The following is an 8340-nucleotide window of genomic DNA, read 5'->3' on the forward strand; positions in this document are numbered from 1 at the left end:
GAACTGGTAGGGAGGGACAATAGGCAGGGCGCTGGGCCTGCCCCTGAGAGGGCGGGTAGAAGAAGCCTTGGATGGAGGAGACTTCAGGGTGGGGGAGCCAGTCCAGCCTGAGCCAAGGCCCCAGGAAAGTTAGGGGGAGGGGCCCCCAGATCTTTATCAGCCAGCAGTCCCTTCCTTCTGCCTACCCCTATTGGCTACAACACTGGGCACCCTGCTGAGCAGGGCCATGGGTAGCGGATTACTAGCACTAGTTCTGGGGGCACTGGTGGGTGAAGGTCAGGGGAAGGGGGACACAGCATAAACCCACTGTCCGGCTGGCCTGTTGCCTTGCCATTCCACTCTGGGAAATGGGGCAGTTAGTGCCCACAGTAGGAAGGCTGGCCTATCCTTCTGTCCCAGGGCCCAGAGCCCACAATACAAAGGGTGATGGGATTTGAAACTAGAGCTTGGGGACCCTAGGGCACACAAAGTCTCCAGGAAGGGGTCAGGGATCAGAGAGGGGTTATCTGTGTCTTTCTATGGGGCCACAATCAGCCAAAGAGGGATTGGGATTGAATACAAATGTAGAAGACTGTTGGAGTGAAATTTGGGACATAAGAATTAAGCTAGAGACTTCCCTTGTGGTCTGTTGGTTAAGAATCCACCAGCCAAAATAAAAGAAAAGAATCCACCAGTCAATGCAAGGGACATGGGTTCCGCCCCGGTGTCCAGGAAGATCCTACATGCCACGGAGCAGGTTATCCTTATACCACAATCAGACCCACAAGTTGCTACTCCTGAAGCCCAAGTCTAGAGCACATGATCCACAACAAAAGAAGCTGTCCCGATGAGAGCTAGAGAGCAGCCCTCACTCTCTGCAGCTAGAGAAAGCCTGGCTGATGCAACAAAACCCACAGCAAACAAAAATGAAATAAATTATTAATTTAAAAACAACTATTGCATCATGAGGAAAAAAATTAAAAGTTAAAAAAAAAAAAAACTAGCAGTTCTTATAAAAGTCGGACCAGTGAGTAGCTCTGGGATAAGCATTTAGACATCAACCCCTCACACTGCCTCTTACTCCAGATCAAGCAGATCAAGCCTGGTGGTGGCAACCTCTCACCTTTGGGACAATGACATCATCCTTTCATGTGGCCACCAGGCCCCCCTTCACGGGGCTCATCCCCCACCACATTCCCCTTTTCTCTCTTCTGTCTGGGACCAGGTGCCTCTCATTCGTTCACCAGCAGACACTATGGAGCCCCCTCCTATGTTCCCTGCAATCTATTTATATGTTTATTTTGGCTGCTCTGGGTCTTCGTTGCTGCGCACGGGCTTTCTCTAGTTCGGCTGTTACTCTTTGTCTCCGTGCACAGGCTTCTCATTGCAGTGACTTCTCTTGTTGCAGAGCATGGGCTCTAGGACTCTGGGCTTCAGTCATCGCAGCACACAGGCTCAGTAGCTGTGACACTCAGGCTTACTTGCCCTCGGACCAGGAGAAGAGAGTTTCCTCTTTTGAAACTATGTCCCCTGATTCTCAACCACTGAACCACCAGGAAAGTCCCCTCCAATATATTTTTAGGGCTTCACAAAACAAACCCCTGCTTTCCTTCGTGGAGCTTGCATTCTAATAAAGGAAACAATTTTACCTAATAGCCAGGTAAATCAAGTACTATGTTAAAGAGTGATAAGAGCTGAAGAGAAACTATAAAGCAGGGGAAGATAATAAAGTGTAAAAGACTACACTTTGGATATAGAGTAGCCAGGCGTCAGGGGCTTCCCTGGTGGCTCAGTGGTAAAGAATCCACCTGCCAATGCAGGAGATGTGGGTTCAGTCCCTGGGTTGGGAAGATCCCCTGGAGAAGGAAATGGCAACCCACTCTAGCACAGTCAGTTCAATCACTCAGTCATGTCCGACTGTTTGCAACCCAATGGACTGCAGCACGCCAGGCCTCCTTGTCCATCACCAACTTCCGGAGTTTACTCAAACTCATGTCCATTGAGCTGGTGATGCCATCCAACCATCACATCCTCTGTCATCCCCTTCTCCTCCTACCTTCAATCTTTCCCAGCATCAGGGTCTTTTCAAATGAGTCAGCTCTTCCCCTCAGGTGGCCAAAGTATAGGACTTTCAGCTTCAACATCAGTCCTTCCAGTGAATATTCAGGACTGATTTCCTTTAGGATGGACTGGTTGGCTATCCTTGTAGTCCAAGGGACTCTCAAGAGTCTCCTCCAACACCACAGTTCAAAAGCATCCATTCTTCAGTGCTCAGCTTTCTTTATAGTCCAACTCTCACATCCATACATGACTACTGGAAAAACCATAGCCTTGACTAGACGGACCTTTGTTGGCAAAGTAATGTCTCTGCTTTTTAATATGCTGTCTAGGTTGGTCATAACTTTCCTTCCAAGGAATAAGTGTGTTTTAATTTCATGGCTGCAGTTACCATCTGCAGTGATTTTGAAGCCCCCCAAAATAAAGTCAGTCACTGTTTCCACTATTTCTCCATCTATTTGCCATGAAGTGACAGGACCGGATGCCATGATCTTTGTTTTCTGAATGTTGAGCTTCAAGCCAACTTTTTCACTCTCCTCTTTCACTTTCATCAAGAGGCTTTTTAGTTCTTCTTCACTTTCTGCCAAAAGGTGGTATCATCTGCATATCTGAGGTTATTGATATTTCTCGCAGCAATCTTGATTCCAGCTTGGGCTTCATCCAGCCCAGCGTGTCTCATGATGTACTCTGCATATAACTTAAATAAGCAGGGTGACAATATACAGCCTTGATGTACTCCTTTTCCTATTTGGAACCAGTCTGTTGTTCCATGCCCAGTTCTAACTGTTGCTTCCTGACCTGCATACAGATTTCTCAAGAGGCAAGTCAGGTGGTCTGGTATTCCCATCTCCAGCACATGGGGTCCCGAAAGAGTCGGACACAATTAAACAATAACAGCCAAGCAAGAGCTCTTTGAGAAGGGGGCTTTTGAGTAAAGATATAATCTGAAAGCAGCTCTTTCCAACCACAGGGACTTTACACACTGTTCCCTCTTAGACCTGGTTAATGTTTCCTCTTCCTTTAGACTGTAGCTTGATAATTGCTTCATCAAGAAAGGCCAAGTTTAGGGAGGCTCAAGAGGGAGGGGACATGTATATACTTATGGCTGATTTATGTTGATGTATGGCAGGAACCAACACAATACTGTAAAGCAACTATCCTCTAATTAAAAATAAATAAATTAAAAAGAAAGACCAAATTTAATGGCTCCTAGAGCACTGTAGTTAACATCTTAGATGAATATCTGTCTTTTCCACAAGAGTGGAATGTCTGTAATTTGGTTTTTTCCCAAACTCCAGGCATAATAGCTGGTACCTGGGAGACTCTCAAACTATGGGTTAGCAATGAGGACAAGATCAGGGGTGGGAACTGAATCAAGAATGGGGTTGGAATTAAGGTGAAGGTTCAGAAAGGATGAGGTGAGGGGTAGAAAGTGATGTGAGGCAGGGGGATGGGTTAAGGGGATGGAGGCAGGACGAGGAAGAGGCTGGGGATGAAGGTCACGTGTTGGTGCTCAGTGACTGGCAGGGCGATCTCATTTGCCTGGGCACAGTGCTCTCTCGGGCTGTCAGGCCCGCCCTCCTGGGCTCTACTCAGCCACCATGATGACTCTTGGATGATGCTAGGAACCTGATGATTCAAATATGCATCTTAAGATGCAAACTCTAAGCAAATTTTCCCAGTCATCTGCCTTCTAGCTACTCCTCTTCCCTTGAGACTGTGCCCCGAGGGGGCTGCTAAGGTTGCTTGAGGGGCAGGGCCAAGGATGGGGAATTGAGGCTCAGGGGCTTTGGATGCCAAGTCCTAAAGGAGCAAATGTAAGCGGCCCAGCCTTAACTTTCTAATCCAGCGGTACGGTAATATCACTCTGTGGGGCGTGGAAGGAGGCAGGGGCACCCAGGCAACTAGGAGGGTAGCCTGGGAGGGGACATGGGGGGAACGGGGAGGGAACTGATGGTGTAGAAGAGTTTGGGTGTCACACAAACCCAGGGGACTACCACAATTCTCCAAATCACAATCCACTACCAATAGGTCTCCCCCAGCCAATTCCTCGGTCCCCAAAAAAGCAGGAGTGGTGGCTCTGGGTTTGATCAGGGCTCAAGTCTAGAGCGGGAATTCAGTTCTTAAGGGAAACAGAGATGAAGATGGGGATGGTGGGGATACAGACATGGCTGGGGACATGGAAGGGATTAGGCGTAAGGAGATAGATGGGGCACTCCCTAGTTACAACCAAAATGAGGATGCATGACTCTGGGTAGGTGCTCATTGGGCTGAAGAACTGGTTCTCCTGGACCAGGGCTGGACCCAGGGAGCAGAGGCCCTTGGGAAGGATGCAAGCTCTCCGAGTTGGCTCACAATGAGCCACCCACACAGGAAGCCGAGCCCTCACTGCTGGGACACCCCCCACCGCCTTACCCCACCCTGAGCCCTGCAAGGCAGAGGAGCAACCCTGGGAGCCCCACCCCCTCCAAGACAGAGGGAAAAAAAATCAAGTCGGGTCACATCCCTACTTTAAGCCAGAACTTAAAACCGTTTTGCCCTTGAATCAAATGCAAAGACAACTGCAGACTGTAGGATCGTGCATGACCCAGCTTCTGTCCCCTCCCCGGGGTCACCTATTCCAGCCACTCTGGCCTTGAACGCACATCCTTCAGGACCCTTGCACTTCCCTGACCACCACACCTATTGCCCCTTGACCTAGGCATGCTAAGCCACCACCTGGTTTCATCTCCTGACTGCTTTCGCAACAATCTGAAAGGATTTATTTGTTTATGTGCTGTTTGTCTGCCCTCTTAAGCCAGTTGAAGTAGGGGTCATGCCAGGGGAATTCACAGCCACATCCCCCTCAGAGTGTCTAGGGAGACAAGAGCCATGAGGCAAGCAAATCCTAGAACATTCATGCTGGAAGGGACTTTCCTGGTCCTCCCATCCCTCCCATTTATCTGACACATCTGGGGCACTGAGGCTGAGGGACTTGCTCAAGCCCACCTGGGGAAAGAGGGCTGGATGCTTCCCCTTATAACATACCAACTGCCCTTCAGACTGACGGAAAAGCACAAAGGGGTCTAGAGTGCAAGCCAGGGGCCGCCGCCTGCCTGACAAAGCAGGAGCTTTACATGGCCCCCTCCCTACATCCTGTCCCCAGAGGTGTCCAGAGCCCACACAAAATCCTATGTGTAGTCATGTGTGTCTCCACAGTAAATCTCACTCCAAGCTGGCTTTCTGGGGAACCAGATTCCAATGACCCTCCCTGGTCCCACCCTCTCCAGCTCAGGGCATTTTTCAGACGAGGCATGTCTTCCAATTAGCATCCCTCCTCGTGGTTTCCACAAGCTGCCTGTGACTTCCCTGGTGATCCAGGGGCTAAGACTCTGTGTTCCTAATGTGGGGCTTGGATTTGATCCCTGGTTAGGGAACTAGATCCCACAAGCTGCCACGAAGATCTACGAATCCGCATGCTGCAACTAAGACCTGGCACAGTCACATTTAAAAAAAAAAAAAATTATCTGACTGTGCCCTGATATTCCAGTGTGTCTTTGTCCTGCTGTTCTAAGTCAAAGCCCAGTTTTAAGAGGTGGGCACACCGAGCCTTTGCCATAGTCCTTCTGGCCACGAGGTGGCAACATTGGGTATTTCTCATTCTTTGATTTTATTCAAACGTGAACAAAATCTGGTGAGACATCCCCAAACACACCTCTTCATGCACAAGGCCATGGGGATCCTCTTCTCCCAGCATCACAGGCACAGGAAGTAAAAATTCAGTCTTTGGCAGAGCCAAATGCTGCCCCACACACACTCCCCAAAGACACTGTGACTCTGGTCAGAGAGAGATTGTGACCAGGATTTGGTCAGGTACAGAATTTGACTCAGGAGGCAGAAGACATGAGGGGGGCTAGACGTGAAGTCTAGGGAAGCAGGAATATGGGAAGGTTGGATGGCTGTGAAGAAAGATCTGGATGACTGATTCAAGGGCTGCACCGCCGCCGCCGCCGCCGCTAAGTCACTTCAGTCGTGTCCGACTCTGTGTGACCCCATAGACGGCAGCCCACCAGGCTCCCCCGTCCCTGGGATTCTCCAGGCAAGAACACTGGAGTGGGTTGCCATTTCCTTCTCCAACGTGTGAAAGTGAAGTCGCTCAGTCGTGTCTGACTCGTAGCGACCCCGTGGACTGCAGCCTACCAGGCTCCTCCGTCCATGGGATTTTCTAGGCAAGAGTACTGGAGTGGCTTGCCATTGCCTTCTCCGCAAGGGCTGCACAAATCTCTATTTTTAAGGGCTACAGGGCTGGAAGGGAGAATATTAGCCTCAGATTACTATCAGTTTCAGTCAGGGTGGGCTAGATTATGCTGTAACAACAGTCCCCAAATCTCAATGGCCTATTTCAGCATAAGTTTATTTCTAACTTAGCTCCATCCCCAGCTCAGGTCAGCAGGGGGCTCTGCTCTAGTTCCTCAGAGACAGAAGCTGACGGAAGCACCATCACATTACTGGCTTCTAGAACAGAGGCCATCCCCATGAAAAAGAAATGCAAAAAAGCAAAATGGCTGTCTGAGGAGGCCTTACAAATAGCTGTGAAAAGAAGGGAAGTGAAAAGCAAAGGAGGAAAGGAAAGATATACCCATTTGAATGCAGAGTTCCAAAGAATAGCAAGAAGAGATAAGAAAGCCTCCCTCAGCGATCAGTGAAAAGAAATACAGGAAAACAATAAAATGGGAAAGACTAAAGATCTCTTCAAGAAAATTAGAGATACCAAGGGAACATATCATGCAAAGATGGGCTCAATAAAGGACAGAAATGGTAGGGACCTAACAGAAGCAGAAGATATTAAGAAGAGGTGGCAAGAATACACAGAAGAACTGTACAAAAAAAAGATCTTCAAGACCCAGATAATCAAGATGGTGTGATCACTCACCTAGAGCCAGACATCCTGGAATGTGAAGTCAAGCGGGCCTTAGGGAGCATCATTATAAACAAAACTGGTGGAGGTGATGGAATTCCAGTTGAGCTATTTCAAATCCTGAAAGATGATGCTGTGAAAGTGCTGCACTCAATATGTCAGCAAATTTGGAAAACTCAGCAGTGGCCACAGGACTGGAAAAGGTCAGTTTTCATTCCAATCCCAAAGAAAGGCAATGCCAAAGAATGCTCCAACTGCTGCACAATTGCACTCATCTCACACGCTAGTCAAGTCATGCTTAAAATTCTCCAAACCAGGCTTCAGCAATACGTGAACTGTGAACTTCCAGATGTTCAAGCTGGTATTAGAAAAGGCAGAGGAACCAGAGATCAAATTGCTAACATCTGCTGGATCATGGAAAAAGCAAGAGAGTTCCAGAAAAACATCTATTTCTGCTTCATTGACTATGCAAAAGCCTTTGACTGTGTGGATCACAATAAACTGTGGAAAATTCTCAAAGAGATGGGAATACCAGACCACCTGACCTGCCTCCTGAGAAACCTGTATGCAGGTCAGGAAGCAACAGTTAGAACTAGACATGGAACAACAGACTGGTTCCAAATAGGAAAAGGAATACGTCAAGGCTGTATATTGTCACCCTGCTTATTTAACTTATATGCAGAGTACATCATGAGAAATGCTGGGCTAGATGAAGCCCAAGCTGGAATCAAGATTGCTGGGAGAAATATCAATAACCTCAGATATGCAGATGACATCACCCTATGGCAGAAAGTGAAGAAGAACTAAAAAGCCTCTTGATGAAAGTGAAAGAGGAGAGTGAAAAAGTTGGCTTAAAACTCAACATTCAGAAAACTAAGATCATGGCATCTGGTCCCATCACTTCATGGGAAATAAATGGGGAAACAGTAGCTGACTTTATTTTTCTGGGCTCCAAAATCACTGCAGGTGTTGATTGCAGCCATGAAATTAAAAGACACTTACTCCTTGGAAGGAAAGTTATGACTGACCTAGACAGCATATTAAAAAGCAGAGACATTATTTTGCCAACAAAGGTCCGTCTAGTCAAGGCTATGGTTTTTCCAGTAGTCATGTATGGATGTGAGAGTTGCACTATAAAGAAAGCTGAGCGGCAGAGAATTGATGCTTTTGAACTGTGGTATTGGAGAAGACTCTTGAGAATCCCTTGGACTGCAAGGAGAGCCAACCAGTCCATCCTATAGGAGATCAGTCCTGAGTGTTCATTGGAAGGACTGATGTTGAAGCTGAAACTCCAATACTTTGGCCACCTGATGCGAAGAGTTGACTCATTTGAAAAGGCCCTGATGCTGGGAAAGATTGAGGGCAGGAGGAGAAGGGGACGATGGAGGATAAGATGGTTGGATGAC

Source organism: Moschus berezovskii, chromosome 20 (assembly GCF_049115385.1).
Source record: "Moschus berezovskii isolate FMDL1 chromosome 20, NW_MosBer_1.0, whole genome shotgun sequence".
Taxonomy (NCBI): domain Eukaryota; kingdom Metazoa; phylum Chordata; class Mammalia; order Artiodactyla; family Moschidae; genus Moschus; species Moschus berezovskii.